This window comes from Bos grunniens, chromosome 16, assembly GCF_055505025.1.
Source record: "Bos grunniens cultivar Pamir isolate PY7600 chromosome 16, Bosgru_T2T1.0, whole genome shotgun sequence".
Taxonomy (NCBI): domain Eukaryota; kingdom Metazoa; phylum Chordata; class Mammalia; order Artiodactyla; family Bovidae; genus Bos; species Bos grunniens.
In genome coordinates, this window is record NC_141180.1 from 81,735,363 (window position 1) to 81,752,593 (window position 17,231).

General features: G+C 51.5%; 1 protein-coding gene across 9 annotated transcripts in view; it reads right to left on the reverse strand.

The window, feature by feature from the left end:
• Positions 1-17,231, reverse strand: part of ADORA1 (adenosine A1 receptor) — a 43,718-nt gene that overhangs the window by 5,007 nt on the left and 21,480 nt on the right. The window contains exon 1 of one of the 9 annotated variants that reach the window (XM_086345804.1): positions 1,770-1,938. The exons of the other annotated variants lie outside the window; for them this stretch is intronic. The gene's annotated coding sequence lies outside the window, so the exon portion shown is untranslated. Of the gene's footprint in view, positions 1-1,769; positions 1,939-17,231 lie in introns of those variants that run through there. 9 annotated transcript variants of the gene reach the window in all.

The window sequence follows — 17,231 nt, forward strand, 5'->3', positions numbered from 1 at the left end:
GCCTCCCATGGCTCCGTCCCATCTCCCCACCTCCATCCTAACCTCCCCTCCTTTTACAGTCATTGTACAATGCTTATCTCCTGAAGGGTTCATCTCAAGAACCAGCTCTCCTCCCCCAAACTAATTGGGAATTATTCTCAAGAAAGAGAACTGACGGTTCCTGAGGACTGCATGCAGGGGACCTCAGTTTAGGCCTGCATGCCTGGGCAAGGTCATCCGTTTTCTGAGTGCTTTCTGAGTGCCAGGTGTTGGTCCCTGTGCTGGGACCAAGATAAAGAACCCCTTCCTCTACACAGCTCACATTTTGAGTGAAGAAACAGAAAACATAAAAGAAAGAAAGAAAGAATACAGCTACAGGTTGTGATATGTCCTTTGAAGAAAATGAACAGGACCATATTAAGGGACAGAGCCCCCAACCCTCTTCAGGCCATAACATACACAGATATGAAACCATTAGGAGGGCCTTGAGAATGGACGCGGCTGCCCGTGGGCCATGCCTCTCTCTCTGCCACTGTCCCCACGGTGGAGGAGATGCAGTCTAGAGGGGCTCCCCACTTCCCTTTAAACCAATTCAGCCAGCAGCCGGCATGTCCTTGGCCCACGCACTGGCCTTGGGATGAGTGCCAAAGGCTGGGGCCTGCCTGGCTCTGGGCCAGCAGCTTGCCCAGTTGTTATTTTCCGATGCAGTTTCTGAGATGGATGGAGTGGCCTCCTGAGCATGTAAACAGCTACTGAGGCCCACGGGTGTGAAGGCGGAGGCCTCCTTCTAGCTCCATTTTCTTCTGTCCTCTGCCTGGAGAATCTGCAGCTTTGTCCTTCACAGCAATATTTACTTTACTGGAGTGGAAAGGGGGATGATTTGGGGGATGTGAGAAGCTGGACCCACTCCCACCCCGCCTAAAAAATGAGCACTAGAAGGGACCCTGGGAACCTCGTTTCCAAACTCATCATCCCAGTGGGGAAACTGAGGCCCTTAGAACACTCCAACACCACAGCGTGGTTCCCGTCCCCTACTCTGTAATCTTGTGTCCCCAGAGCTCTGAGGAGTCTTGAAAGCTGCCCAGATTGCTTGTGCCTATCTGAAGTTATGGTTTTTCCTGTGGTCATGTATGGATGTGAGAAATAACTTGGACTAGAAAGAAACCTGAGCATCGAAGAATGATGCTTTTGAACTGTGGTGTTGGAGAAGACTCTTGAGAGTCCCTTGGACTGCAAAGAGATCCAACCAGTCCATCCTAAAGGAGATCAGTCCTGGGTGTTCATTGGAAGGACTGATGTTGAAGCTGAAACTCCAATGCTTTGTGGCCACCTGATGGGAAAAAGTGACCCATTTGAAAAGACTCTGATGCTGGGAAAGATTGAAGGTGGGAAGGGAAGGGGATGACAGAGGATGAGATAGCTGGATGGCATCACAGACTCAATGAACATGAGTTTGAGCAAGCTCTGGGAGTTGGTGATGGACAGGAGGGTCACAAAGAGTTGGACACGACTGAGTGACTGAACTGAATCCTTGCATTCTTGCTGTAACTAAAGCCTATTTCTGCCTCTTGAATCCCCAGCAGAATAGCAAGCCTGGTGCATACTTTGGAGCCACAGATCCATATCTGAGTCCCAGGTCTGCAACCTACTTGGTCAATTCTTCCTCTGTAAGATGAGACTATGGGACCTACTTCGGATGAGTTAATATATGTGAAATGCTCTGTAAGCACCCCACCAACATTCCTGTGCCTGAGCTCCTACCCCTCCAAAGCTCCTGAAAACACACACACCTGGGAAACCCTGCTATCTTTAGATGTTCAGCAAACGTAGCCCAATGTGTCTGCAATCATCTGGCTCAGGATTTGTTTCTGATGAGCTCCAATTGCTTTCCCATGTGTCCCATGGTGAAAGAAGTTCTGGCAGAGTCTATGGGCTGTGACTAAAGGACTGAAGATCATTCTACAAAAGAGAAAGGCACTCTGTCACAGCTGTCACAAGCAGGGGGCAGGACCCTGGGGTGAGCCTCAGCAGGGCCAAATGGGGCTGCAGCTGCAGAAGGAAGGGTGGAGGCAGGCGTTCCCTGTCACAGTTTATCACCTCTGTGTTCACATCACGTGTGCCACTTATAAGGTGCTTTCACATTCATGTCTCAGGTCATCCGCACGACCACCCTGCAGGCTGACTATGGGTTGTTTAGTTGTGGATGATAAGCAGATTCGGAACATCCCTTTCTGACAAGCTTTAAAATGCCTGTCCACAGGTGGTACTACCCGGAGAAGGAAGGGTAGACACGGTGAGCTCTGGTATTGCCATCCAGCCTGAGGACTGGAGGCGGGGGTGCCTAGCCCAGGACTCACATCTGGGCAATGACCCACCAAGAGAGGACCTGAACTCTGACAGTGTCCCAGATGGGAGACAAGGAGGAGGCAGCTTCTGTCTAAAGAGGTGCCCCCCTTTTCTCCTTCCCGCACCTTTCTCAACTGCCTGGAGCCCTGGGGTTAAAGCTTTCCTGGGGCTCCTCCAGGACCAGGTCCCAGCAGACCCTGCAGCCTACGGTATCAGTTCTCATCTGTTTTTCTTGCTATTTTTTCCATAGTGGGAAAGGATTAGACTCAGAACCTTGGTGGGGTAGGGGCAGGCATTCACAGGAAGGGCTATCTCCCGGGGCTGGGAGAAAAACTCACTTCTCCTTACATGTGGGAAAGAGCAGCAGAGGCTGCAAGTTCTGGGGTGCACATAGAGTGGGGCATGTTCAATAGGACAAGTGCTTGTCCCCCTCAAGTCATGGTCTAAGGCCTCATCACCCCTGGGGCTGTGCTGAGAGCTAGTCAGAGAGATGACTGCCCCAGACAAAGGGGAAGCAATAGCGTCGAGGCACTGAAACACCATGTGGGGCCCCACCGCAGGCAAGCGGGGTGGGCAGCCCTTCGAAGACATCACTGAAGGAACCAGGGAGAGCCCTGCCCACCCCTGTAGCCTAGTGAGGGCAAGACACAGGGCAGGGCAGTCAGAGCTGTGGTCTGGGGGAGCCCCCTGGGCTGGGCAGGTCACATGAAAGATTTCAAGGTTTTGTTCTGGTGCAGGGAAAGCCGTTGTAAGCAAAGCAAGAATATAATCCAATTTCGGTTTTTAAAAGATACCTCGCGCTGCGGTGTGGAGTGTGCTTTGTGCAGCGGGGAAAGCAAGAACACCACAGGGAGCCTATTTCAGCTGTCCAGGCAAGAGGCAGGGATTCCCTATTCCATGGTGGCTCAATGGTAAAGAACTCACCTGCCAATGTAGGATACATGAGAGACGTGGTTTGATGAAAAGATCCCTTGGAGGGCATGGAACCCACTGCAGTGTTCTTGCCTGGAGAATCCCACTGACAGAGGAGCCTGGTGGGCTCCAGTCCATGGGGTCACAAAGAGTCGGACATGACTGAAGTGACTTACACGCATGAAGGCGAGAGGCGAGGTGGTGACCTCGGGTAGGTGACGGTGGGGGTGGGGAGGAGCTCCCGGCTGTCAGAGGTGTTGGGAGCACAGCCCACAGGACCTGCTGCTGAGTTTGGATGTCCAAGTGAGAGAGAGCACCATCAGGCTGAGACTCAGTTTCTGATCCCTACCACTGAGGGAACAGTGGTACCCCGCCTTGAGCCTGACCCCTCTCTCACCAGGGGCCCTTCTCCTCTCCCAACCCCTCAACGTGAATAAATACACGTAAAAATGGACACATGAATCCATATATCCATTTATTCAATCTTTATGATTTACGCAGTGGCAACCACATTTTATTCAGCAACAAATAAAAATGACTTATTTGACCATTCATGATTGATTGAGGACGAGGGCCTCTTCTGAGCGGTATGAGTGAGTGTCACCAGGCCGCCAGCCAGGCTCCAACACACACAGCAGTCCTGCTCCCAACACACAGTGAGACCAGCAGAGGCTTCCCCAGCCAGAACCAGTCTCCCCAGAGTCTCCCAGAGCATTTCCATCTCAAGCTAAATTCCAGCAGGAGCTATGACCATGCCTGAGCTCTGCATTGGCCCTTTGCATTATGAATAAGCCCTCTTCATGGGTTGGAGACCCGACTGCAGAGAGGCCTGGCCTCTGCCTGCCTACAGCGTCATAGGACGGCTCTTCAGGGACACCGTTGTGGACTAATTTTTAGGCAGACTCTGATACCATGAACAATAAGCTCCTTAGAACAGGAAAAGCTTAGAATGCCACCAGGTGATAAAGAGACCCGGGGACCTAGGCAGGAAAGATGCACTGGACAAAGAAGAGAGAAGGGAGGAAAACAGATCCTCAAAAAGTCTTTGGTGGACAAAGAACTGGCCAACAGAGCAAGGCGCTCAGAGAAGCTGCTCCAGCCCTGCACAGACAAGACAGGTGTGCTGTCTTCAGGCTGGGCACCCTACCCGCCCCACACCCCCGACCCTGCCCTGTTCTGAGTCACAGGGGATGGGGGCTAACTCCTGAAGCCTGCATCTCCCAAGGGCCTGGGTCACTCAGTTCATCGAAGGCATTGGACTGCTGGAAGGAGGAGATGGAAGGATGTTTCCACCCACCTCTCTGTCACAGGAGGGTCTCAGGCAGAGGTTAAATCTCTTCCTTGGCTCCACCTCCGGCTATCAGGCCCACTGTGGTTCCAGCTTCCACTAACCGCCCACAGCCCCTGGGTTCTGGGACCACCTCCTTTTTTGTCCTTCAGCCTAGGGGTAGCTTCTTTGTTGCTAATGTCTGAGTTACCTCACTATCCCCTCTTTGACTTTTCAGATGCTTCATGGCCTATGTTACCAGTTCCTAATGAAGGCATTAAAAGCCCTCGGTTGTAAACACCTAATACTTTCTGTGTTCCAGGTTAGATCCCAATGGTTCAGGAGTGAAGCTGGAGCAGGAGCAATTGAGTGTAGTTATCACAAAGAACTCCCTGCTAGAGAGACGAAAGACCTGGCCAGACTTTTAATAAATATGTGTTAACTCAAAAGAAGAGAGATAATCCAAAGAATGAGTGTGGAAAAGGCTACACATGGTTCTGTTTGGAGGCAGGGGTGACGAAGTGTCCTGTGAACTGCTGAGACCAGGGCAGGGTCCGCAGGCCATCGTCACCTGCTTCTCACCAAGGCCTTAGGCATGCAGACTGAGTAGGGGACTGGAAGGGGCCCACACCTTTCTGCAACATGCAGTTTGGATAGTCTGCGGCTGAATCCTCCATCTTCCCTTCCCTTTCTTGCCGTGTGAGAAGGAGTCATATTCCACAGCTCGGGTTACCTCCTTCCTTGCCTCCCTTCTTATCATAGATCTTAGCTACTTATAAATGGAAACTTGGATCTCAAGATCAGGGACGTAAGACTTTCAGACTACTAAACTACTTCCTGCAGAGAAATTCTCCCTTTCAAAGGAAACAGGAAACCATATACAATGAAAAGCACACTCCAGGGACAAAATATTTAATAGTAACATTCCCCCGGGAGTCTGGATCAGAAGCCCCAGGGAAGGACCAGGATGTCTGGGTCCTAATTATCCTGCCTTGAATATTGTTTGCTTTAGGCCCTGTGGCATTACCCACCACCTCTAAATATCAGTGTTACCAATCCCCAAAAACAGGATCCATCTGAAACCCTCAGGGCTACTTTGCAGAGCTACAGACAGTGGGGGAAGACACTAAACTCCTTGAAAGAACAGAGCTGGATAAATTAATTATGCTAGTAGGGTAATGGACCTTGGAAATAACTCCTGGTCATGTTCTGAGGACAAACAATTCAACAGACCGGTAGGAAAAACAATTATATCTATGTATGTGACCCAGTTGGAGAAGGAAATGGCAACCCACTCCAGTGTTCTTGCCTGGAGAATCCCAGGGATGGTGGAGCCTGGTAGGCTGCCGTCTGTGGGGTCACACAGAGTTGGACGCGACTGACGCGACTTAGCAGCAGCAGCAGCAGCATGTGACCCAGTAACGTCCTCTATTCTGAAACAACTTCCCCCACCCTCTCTGCTTCAGATTCAGAGCTTCCTTGAATCTGGGAATGAGTGGAAGACACATGCTATTCTCTGCCCCAAGGGAACTCCCCTTCTGACAGGGGAGGTATAGCTCCTAAATCTCTGATGGAAGAGCAGTCCAGGCTAAATAAAACATACAAGGCCAATAAAAGTTCCTGGCCTCAGCCCCAGACTCAAAAGCAGTCCAGATAACTGACATCACAAGCTCCTCTAGAGGCCTAGGAGCCTGTGACAAAGCCCCTCTCCTCTCTGGCTGTGTCCTCTCATCCTCACGAAGAGGGGTTGGGATTTGTTCAGAGCATCTGATGCGGAGGACGCTGCAGGGGGAGGGTGATTCAGGGAAGGCATGCTCTCAAAGTATGAATGTGAAAGTGTTAGTCACTAAGTCGTATCCTACTCTTTGCGATCTCAGGAACTGTAGCCCGCCAGGCTCCTCTCCATGGGATTCTCCAGGCAAGAATACTGGAGTGGGTTGCCATTCTCTTCTCCAGGGGAATCTTTCTGACCCAGGGATTGAACCTGGGTCTCCTGCAGTGCAGGAAGATTCTCTACTGTCTGAGCCCCCAGGGAACCTTGCCTACATCCCCAAGCCTTTCCTGCAGTCCAGGGCATATCAGAACATCCCTACACAAGCAGCAGGAGACCCGGGACTGTGCTCTGACACAGTCCCCTGGGTGACTTTGAGATGCTGTCACTTCCTCCCCAGCCCAGTACTCTGACTCCTGAGACCAGTGAAGCCCCACATCCCAGGAACAGGGTGGTCTTCAGGGAGGAGAGTGTCTTACCTGAACTTCAAACTCAGGAAAACAGGACCCAGACCTCAGCATTCCTGGCCATTTCCTGCTCTCAGATTTGATTGTCTCCAGTTCTTGGGGGTAAGTCCAGGATGGTGAAAACATCAAGGCCAGATAGCCCCACCTGCTGTGGGAGACTTTCTGACTCATTCGGTGGCATGGAAAAAAAAAATCCTGTCTGCATATAGATTTGATGACCTATGAGTGGTTGGCACGGTGAGGCCTTTCTGGTTTGACCACGGTGGTAAAGGGTGTCAAATTCTTTTCCAACAGAGTGGAAAGACCTGATGTTATAGGAAAATGGAGCTGAGTTCTGGTCCAGGCTTTGCAGGAGGGAATGAGCTTGGGTGAAACTCTTTTCCAATGAATGAAGAATGCTATGGAGTCAGATCTGAGTTTAAGCTTTGGCACTACCAGTTAACAGTCTGTGGCCTTGGCCAAGTAACAATTCCTTGAGCCTTGCTTTGTCCTCAGCACACTGGCACAAGAGGACCTACTTGGCAAGCTCACTGTGACCACAAGGCCCCTCTGTGAATAGTAGCAACTGGTGCCTCCTCTTACCACCGCCCCTCTCCCAAGGACACCCCTGGCTCTACCAGAAAACACAGTCAGCTCCTGAAGAGAAACAAATCAGGTTGCAGCAACTTAGAGAAACAAAAAGTTACTTGTTTCACTTCAGCTCCCCTCCTGAATTCAGCCTTGGTACAGAACTAGTCTGTGTCCCCTGATCTGACTAGTGTCTGAGTCTTTGGGTGGGGAATGGACGGGCATGGGGAACTTGCTGAGCCCAGCACTACACCCCACACAAGGCCCTGGAGAAACCTTAATTCCTGACTAAGTCCAGTAAAGCTCTCACAAGTAAGCGGCCGGTGCAGAGAGTGGAGACGGGGGGACAGTCTTGGGGGGCTCTGACGCTGTCTCCCACCCTCCTCTGCTCATCTTCTAGTCTGTCTGGAACTGTAGAGTACTCAATATCTGCCTGAAGGCCTGTTTCCCTCAAGGGGCCATGACCCATCCTGGGTAGAGAGACAGTGAGCAGAGTCAAGAGCAGCCCAAAGGGGGTAGCCCACTGAGACCAGAGAGCAGACCAGAGCGTGGAGTCACAGGGGCGCCCCCCAGGCCTCCCCTGGCCTGGGGGTGGTGGTGCTCGCCCTGCGGAGGCCGCTGCTCTCAGAGGACTCGGGTCCTTACTCTGCTTTAGCCTCCTGGGCCTCATTGGTGTTGTTTAGTCATTAAGTCACGTCCAGCTCTTTTGTGACCCCATGGACTGTAGCCCACCAGGATCCTCTGTTCATGGGATTTCCTGGGCAAAAATACTGGAGTGGGTGGCCATTTCCTTCTCCAGAGGATCTTGCCAACTGAGGGATTGAACCCAAGTCTCCTGGAGTGCAGGCGATTCTTTACCAGTGAACCACCAAGAAAGCGGCTTTGGCTTTCAGGGTCCCCTAAGTCACAGCATCAGCCCTCTAGGAAAGACGCAACAGATGTGGGAGGAGGACAGGAGAACAGGGAGACCCTCCTCTGTGGAAATCTTTCCAAAGAGAGGTCCCATCTCACCCACAGGCCTTTATTCCATAGCTTGTACTTTTACACCAGAAAGTCCTACCCAGGATCTAACTTCAGTCCCTCCTGCTGTATCCCAACCCAAGGAAGTACTGCTCTTGGGACCTGGAAGAAGCTGCAGTCATATTTTCCCAGGTCCTGTCCTTGCTCCCGCCTCACGTTCAGGTTGGTGGAAATTTGGAGCCCCAATTACAGCAGTAAGAACTCCAGCACCCAGCAGCTTCCCATCGTCCCTCCTTTGTGCCTCTTCACGCTTCCTTTGTCTTGAGCCCCACCACAGGCCTACTCACTGATCCCCGCAGTGTGCAGGACATTCACACGAAGCTGCAGGCCAGGCCCAGTCCCCGAGCCAGCGCAGCCACTCGGGCAGCAGCACACAGCAAAGTTCAGCAACGGCTGCCAGCCCTGAGCCCTGTCCCACCCTGCCTTTCCGACTTTTTGGACTGGAGGCTTTTCTCCTCTTTTCTGTAGCACCTCCAGAGATGGGCTGGGGAGAAGGAGGGTCCTGATGCAGTGAGAGACTGGGAAGCACCCAGCATTGCCCAGGTGCCCTTCCCAGGCCTTCTCGCAGTCGGCTCACCTAGATCAAGGTGAAGGCTGATACCGTCCTCTTCGCCATGCGGGGCAATCACTAAAACTATGTTTTCCTCCCTGAGCATATAACTGCAAGTTCCCCAGTGACGGGAGTCAGGTCTGGTTCAATGTTGTATTCCTAGCACCGGCCATGGTACTGGTACACAGTAGGCACACAATAATATTTTTAGAAAGGAAAATAGATTCACATAAAATGCTCAATTAAAACCAGAGACGTCAGAAAAACAGAAGGTGGGAGAGAAACAACAAACTCAGTGAATAGAAAACAGGCACTAACATGGTAGATATGTTATCATGGTAGATATGATATCATTGGCCATTTTAAATGGGAATAAAGCAGGAAGGAGAGGAAGAGGAAGCTGCTCTGAGGCTTTCTGCTTCTTGCCACAACATCCCTTCTGCAAGGAGAAGAACAGAACATGCACCCAGCCCACCAGCTGAGGAACCTCCCATAGACTCCTTGAGATTTCCAATCCTAAGTTTCTGCCCCAGTTACTCAGCCCACTTTCCATTCTAAGTCACCCAGCGTAATACATTAAGCTACTTAATTAGGTGATTCTAGCCTATTTAGAGTCTAACTACACTTCCTCCTGCTGCAACGCTAGCCTTTCTCCTTACAGCTGCTCCTGGGTGGAAGCAGGGGACAGTCTGTTCTCAGCAAGCTGGCCTACCTCCCCGTGACTTGCATCAGGATAATGGAGCAGTATGGAGCCACTGGCAGCATCCCAGAGCAGGGACCTGGTGAGGCAGCTTCTCGGAGCCTTGATCAATGACCTCATTTTCAGTCACTTCTGCCACTTCTGCAAAGCCTAATAAATCACTCACATCTGCCACAACCCTGGATGAGGGAATCTCACATTATGATGTATGTGGGAGAGGAGGAAGCTTATTAAAAATCAAAGCCTTTTTTCCTGTCTACCATTCACAAAAACTTCAGAGTGCTGGCCTCAGAGCCGCAAAAAGTAAAGGCAGATTGTGGGCAATAATGGACCCTGGGGACTCAACCAAGCAAGGATTAGGTGGGAGAGGCATACCAGGCACGTGGCGGGGACCCCACAGTGGCTTCCTCTCCCAGCTGATGTTGATATCAACAGTCTGGGCCATTCGAAAGGTCCAACTCAAGTGCCCCACAAAGGGACCTGACCACCCACTACTCCCCCTCTCCTGGGGAAGCCGCTACCAGTATCTGCAACAGAGTCACACTAGTTGGCCAGGGAAGCAAGAAGCTCAAGATAACAAAGCACTGGCAGGCATGTGACAGGCATCAGAGGGCCGGGGTTCGAGTCAGACTCAAACCTGCTGTGTTAGCAGATTGCATCACCTCTCAGAATCTTAGCAAGGCAGATATCAAACGGAGCTGATATCTCTGGAGCTGCCTCACCCACCTTCCAGTGTTTCCACAGTAACTACTTGGCACTGAGCCTTCCGTGCAGTCTCTCCTTTCCCCTTTTCAAAATCCTCCTGGGAAGAAGGCAGCATCTGCACAGATGAGACTGGGTACTCTCTCAAAGTCATACAGCTGGTGGTCAGAACTGGGATTGCATCTCAGGCCAGCTCCCTCCAAGACCAGGGTTTGGTGTCTCACACAGTCATATCCCCATGAGGCAGGGCAGACCCTGAGAGCAGGGACTGTAGCCTTATGTCCCCAGTGTCCCTCACCGTCCAAGCTTCTCAGACTTCAGTGTGTGTCGAAGGAGCAAGGCCCAGTGGTATTCAGCCGAATGGTTGGCACAAAAAGTTACCCTTCCCACCCTTGTTTGTGCAAAAGCCTGTCTGAGGAGCCCAGGAAAAAGAAAGGCATATGTCTTGGATCCTGTAGGAAATAGAAACTCAAATCCATGCCAAGTCGCCTGCAAACCACCAGTGTGACTTGCTTCTCTTTATGGAGAGCCACCTCCACCATATAGAGGGAGCAAAGGCAGGGAGCCAGAACGGGAGAAAGAAGGGCAAGAGGCTTCCACCTCAGCGAAATGACAGTGGGGCGGAGCACCTCCAACCAAGGATCCTCCCTGTTGCACACATTATCTTGTCTGACCAAAAGGATAGCTTTTGTTGTTGACATTTCACAGGTAGGGAAACTGAGGCCTAAGAGGGTTCAGCCATGCAAGGCTGGTATAAACATCATTTTGACAAATAAAGACTTAACCAGGTTCCTCTGACTGTGGCCCAGTGCTCTTTACAGGGTTCCTGCTACCAGCGGGTGGCAGAGAAAGTTTCCCAGAATCTCTCACAACACTAAGCCCTAGGACCAAGCCCAGCGTCTGCTGGGCTGCCTCTTTAGCCCATCTCCTCCATCTCACTTCCACAGACCTCACTGGACTATTTCTACTGCCACGAGGCTAGCAACACCTCCTGATTTAGCTTCCTTGCACTTGTGATTGAAGTAGCTGTGCAGATGAGCACACGCAGGCTCTGGAACCTGAGAGAAAGCAGACAGGGCCTAAAGGAAACCAGACGGTGGGTCAGGCCAGGCCTGTGCCCACTGCTAGCAGCCCCTGTCCCGGAAGTCTCAGCCCTCTCAGCCAGTTTCTCTTATCTGAAAAATCTTGTGTGTTCCAGCTCCGTCTCAGCCTAGAAGCTCTCTGAGGACAGGGACTGCGGTTCCCCTGGAAATCCCTGAGCACAGTGGCCGGGTAAGTGGGTGTATCACAAATAGCATTCACTTTGGTGTCTGGCAGGCAGGTGTTCAAGCTCCACTTTTGCTAATTACTAGTTGGATAACAATTTTCAAGTTCCTTTACCTCCTTGGTTCTCTATTTCTTTATTTGTAGAAATGATGTTTATACCAGCCTTGCACAGCTAAATAAAATTGAATATGCTGCCAAAGAAGTCACTCAGTGCTGCTCCTGACATTGAGGAGACACTTAGCACGCAGCTGCCTCCCCTCCCCTCAAGATCACACGCCTCCTTCCTCGGGACCCTTTGTCAGACAGCCTCGGGGCTCATGGAGGAGCTTCAGGCAGAGGGAGGAGCCCTGGGCACTGTACCCAGAACAGTGACGGAGCACCACCTCACACTCAGCGCGCCTCCCAGCCTGCCGCAGCCACCTCCCCAAGGTAAAGACGGGACGCTTGTGAAGGAGCCCTCAAGAAACAGTGGTGCAGGTGTGTGTTAACTGTCCACCCCGTTTGCAACAGAGACAGACAGACAGACAGACAGACAGACAGACACACACACACACACACGCTGCTATCCATCTATTCTCCTCCCTTCCATGAAACAGCAGGAAAGGGGAAGAACAAGCCCTGTGGTACCAGAGAAAGATGGTGGGTTTATATTATTTTCACGTGTAATCCTCTCAGCTGTTCAGTGAGGTAGATATCCTTATGTTCATTTTTCACATGTAGGAACTGAGGCTCAGAGAGTTCTGCCAAGATCCCAGAACAAGTGAGCCGCAGAGTCAGGACGAGGAAACCAGCCCTGCCAGCCTGACTCCTGAGACACATAGTTCTGCGCCCCTCAGCTTGCCTCCCTTCTTCAGACTCAGCACACGAGCTGCCCCCTGGGTCCCTGCAGCCACTCTGAGAGGTCAGTAGGGGCTGCGATTCCCGGCTCCTGGTGGGGATGTGGGGCTAGAGAAGTGGGGCGGCTTGTTCAGGTGGTGCAGTCTGATGGGTGCAGTCTGATGGTGCAGTGTGATGATAGGTGCAGTCTGATGGGTGCAGTCTGATGGTGCAGTCTGTGGGTGCAGTCTGATGGGTGCAGCCTGATGGTGGGTGCAGTCTGATGGGTGCAGTCTGATGGGTGCAGTCTAATGGTGCAGTCTGTGGGTGCAGTCTGATGGTGCAGTGTGATGATAGGTGCAGTCTGATGGGTGCAGTCTGATGGTGCAGTGTGATGATAGGTGCAGTCTGATGATGGGTGCAGTCTGATGGTGCAGTCTGATGATGGGTGCAGTCTGATGGTGCAGTCTGTGGGTGCAGTCTGATGGGTGCAGCCTGATGGTGGGTGCAGTCTGATGGGTGCAGTCTGATGGTACAGTCTGATGGTGGATGCAGTCTGATGGGTGCAGTCTGATGGTGCAGTCTGTGGGTACAGTCTGATGGGTGCAGTCTGATGGTGGGTGCAGTCTGATGATGGGTGCAGTCTGATGGTGCAGTCTGATGGTGGGTGCAGTCTGATGGTGGGTGCAGTCTGATGGTGCAGTCTGATGGTGGGTGCAGACTGATGGGTGCAGTCTGATGGTGCAGTCTGATGGGTGCAGTCTGATGGTGCAGTCTGATGGTGGGTGCAGTCTGATGGTGCAGTCTGATGGTGCAGTCTGATGGGTGCAGTCTGATGGTGCAGTCTGATGGTGGGTGCAGTCTGATGGGTGCAGTCTGATGGTGCAGTCTGATGGGTGAAGTCTGATGGGTGCAGTCTGATGGTGGGTGCAGTCTGATGGTGGGTGCAGTCTGATGGTACAGTCTGATGGTGCAGTCTGATGTTGGGTGCAGTCTGATGATGGGTGCAGTCTGATGGGAACAGTCTGATGGTGCAGTCTGTGGGTGCAGTCTGAGTTCCAGCCTCAGGGCTGCTGGCTCCCAGCCTCTCTCTGCCCTGGGAAAATGAAGGAATCAAGTCTCCTTGGTTGGGGAGGGGTTCCCTTATCCTTGATTCTCCTCCCAAGTGTTTCCCTTCTTTTCTTTAAATCAACAGTAGACTGAGCTCAGACTCAGGCCATGTTCTGACCGGAAGACAGGGGCCCAAAGAGTGTCCCCTTCTTGCCTTTGTGGACGTCAGCAGTGGGAGGTGACAACCACTCCTGTCCAGACCCTTGAGGCCCTAGAGCTGCTCAACACTAAGGACTTCAAGCTCAATGCTAGCCTGCACGTCCAGTGGCTGAGTTCCCCCCACCAGCCCCAAGGTGCCTGCTGACCTTGTGCGGTCAGGGAGTTGTTGGTGTGGAGCCGCCAGTCCACTGTGCTGGAGGTGGATGGCCCTCTCCCAGCAGCCAGAAGCTGTGTCAGCTCTGGTGAGGGGGAGACAACACGGCATAACACCCAAGAGGGAAGAGGTGCTCTTTCTAAATGTCGGCTCCAGAGACACGCGAGGCCCCAGCCAGGCACGCGGCAGCACCCGCCTCCTGCCTTATCGCCTCCCAGCGGCAGCTGTGTCGGCCTCACGCGTTCCTGTCCCCTTGCACAGCCATTGCCCTGCTGCCAGCGTTAGCTCCTCTGGCCCTTCTGTGCGCCCGGCTGCCCAACTCGTGGGTCTTCCTCTGCGCTGCAACCAGAGGACAGGTGGGGCTGGAGCACTGGGGGTCCTGCCTCCCCCCAGACACACCCAGAGCCAGCTGACCCCTGAGCAAGGAGCCTTGTCCTCTTCTGTTCTGAGAGCACTGCCTTACAGACAGCTCTCTGCAGTATGGTTAGCAATTGCACCCATTCTATACATGTGGGAACCGAAACCCAAAGAGGTAAGTGGTTTATCCAAAACCACCCAGCACTAACGGTGGAGTCAAGGCTCAAAGACAAGTCTTTTCATTCATCTGTTCAGTTGCTCATTCAACAACCCCAGTTACACTTTGCTGCTCTGTGACTAATATCAAGCTCTTTAACCTCTCTGAGCCTTAGCTTCCCCAGAAAATGAGGAAAAGAGGAACATATTATAACTATTACTATAAAATACTATTAGCTCCTCTTCATAAAATTGTGTAAGGATTTAAACAAGAGAATCCACACAAAGCATTTAGCACAGGGCCTAGCAAATATTAGGTGTTCAAGAGTCACTTGCTACTATTACCATTCATTTATTGATCAGGTATTGGATACCAAAAATGGGCAGAAACTATGCTGGACACTGTGAAGGAGAGATGAATAGGCTTGGGCCCCACCCACAAGTTGCTCACTGGCCAATTAAGGAGGTTACCTCAGCGCAATCTGACAAGGGCTGTGTAACAGGGGAGCATTAGCAAATTAGCTGCTGCTAAGTTACTTCAGTCATGTCCGACTCTGTGCGACCCCATAGACAGCAGCCCACCAGGCTCCCCCGTCCCTGGGATTCTCAAGGCAAGAACACTGGAGTGGGTTGCCATTTCCTTCTCCAATGCATGAAAGTGAAGAGTGAAAGTGAAGTCTCTCAGTCGTGTCCGACTCTTAGCAACCCCATGAACTGCAGCCTACCAGGCTCCTCCGTCCATGGAATTTTCCAGGCAAAAGTACTGGAGTGGGGTGCCATTGTCCTCTCCCAGCAGGGGAGCATGGAGAGTTGTAAACATGACAAAACAAGGAAAGCTTCCTAGAGGAGGTGTCATCTGAGTTGACTATTAAGGAACAAGCAAGAATTAGAAAAGAGAAGGGAATAGTTTTCTGAGGGGTGTGTGTATTTGTTTAAGACATGTTCTTATATTTTAAATATCCTTTTATATTTCTCCTCAACTCCAAGGCTTGGACAGATTAAGCTGTAACTGGCTAGGAAGCAAAGAAAGTTTTGAGCATAGGTGAAAAGAGGGATGGGGCTGAGTGTCCTAGGCGGGGGAGTAACCTTGGCCCTGTGTGCTTGTGTGTGAACCAGGCTGCTCAGGCCTCCTGGTGCGTGCAACTGGTAAACTGCCAGTCTCACCCATCAGCCTATGGGGCTGTGCCCTTGGGGCAGGACTTGTGTTGTCAGAAAACATTTCTTGACTTGAACACATTGTATTTCCACATCAGAAAGGTGGGGGTGAGGCATGAGGATTGGGTGGGGGCACAAACAGAAAAGAGATTAGCTTGCTGGGCCTCTCCCCTAGGCCTTGAATGAAGGACTGGAATGAGAATTGAATGAAAGGGCTGCAAATCCAGAATAGAATTTCTTGGCCTTAAAAAATAAAAAGCTATAGCTCCCTAAACACACACACACACACACACACACACACACACACACACCACTAAGAGCCTAAAACCACCGGGGCCTCCTGTCATGACTAATGGTGATGACGGCAGGGGTGTCATGCCGTCACACCCCTCGCTGGTGTGCTGGCTGCGCCCAGACTGTCAGCCCCTGGGCCTGAGTGGTGACGGTGTCTCTCTCGGGCCCTACTGGACCATGCACACGAGGCAGCACCAGCAACCCATAACATGGGGTGCGGGGTTGTGTTTCCTCCACAGAGGATAGGGAACCACATCAGGTGCATCTGCTGAGCACAGTGGGCCTCTAACACACTGAATGTTTTCCTCCCCAGAGAGGATTTATGGATCTGCCGGCCCCCAGGGGAGCCCTTACGGAAGCTCCCTCAGAGGCCAGCCCTCCAGAAAGGGAAGGATGAGGCTTTGGGAAGGTAAACGGAGCTCAGGAGGGACTCTTCACACCCTTTCCTTATAGAAACAGGAGCATGGAGACCAACGCGAGCTGAGCTGGGGATCAGGAGGCCAGAATACTCCCCCTAACTTGCCAGATAAGCTTGATGAGACCCTGTACTCCTCTGGTCTCCTGGGGATGTTTTAATAAAACAACACTTCACTCTCCAATACCTGCATTTGCACTCTGCAGGTGAATATAAAATATCCAACTGACTTCTCAATCTAGCTACTCAGTCTGCCCCACTAATGCTTCCTTCCCCCACCAAACACTGATCCAGCCACCTACTAAGTGCCAGTCAGGCATGTGTTGTTCGGTCCTGAAATACAGTCAGTGAGGCAGGTGAAGAGAACCAGGTCCTTCTCTCACAGAGCAGGCAACGCGTCTCAGCAAGAGCTTCCTCCCTGTGGGGCCACAGTGGCCGCAGAAGAGCAAGTGGTAAGTGAAACCAAGTTTGGGTTATTTGATGATAGTAATAGCCACCATTAATCAGAAAGGCTGAGTAGTTAACCTTAATTAACCTTAAAGTTAAGTAACCTTAATCAGAAAGGTTAAGTAGCTACTCCAAGATGACTAGTTCTAAGCACCTGAACTATCTGTCTGGGGATACTGCTCTTGCCCCTCATTCTATTCGTGCACCTCCATAAAGCAGAACCAGAGAGATGTTTCTCTGAAAAGGTGATCATTAAAAATATCTGGGATAGAAGCTGTGGTATATATATATGCAATGGAAAATCACTGAGCTATAAAAAGGAATGCATTTGAGTGCATTCTGAGGTAGATGAACCTAGAGTCTATTATACAGAGTGAAGTCAGAAAGAGGAAAGCAAGTATCATATATTAATGTGCACATATGGAGTCTAGAAGGACGGCACTGATGAATCTATTTGCAGGGAAGCAGTGGAGATGCAGACATAGAGAACAGACTTACGGGCACGTGGGGGGCAGGGGGGAGAGTGGGATGAGTGGAGAGAGAAACATGGAAACATACACACTGCCACACATAAAATAGCCAATGGGAATTTGCTATCTGACTCAAAGAACTCAACCCGGA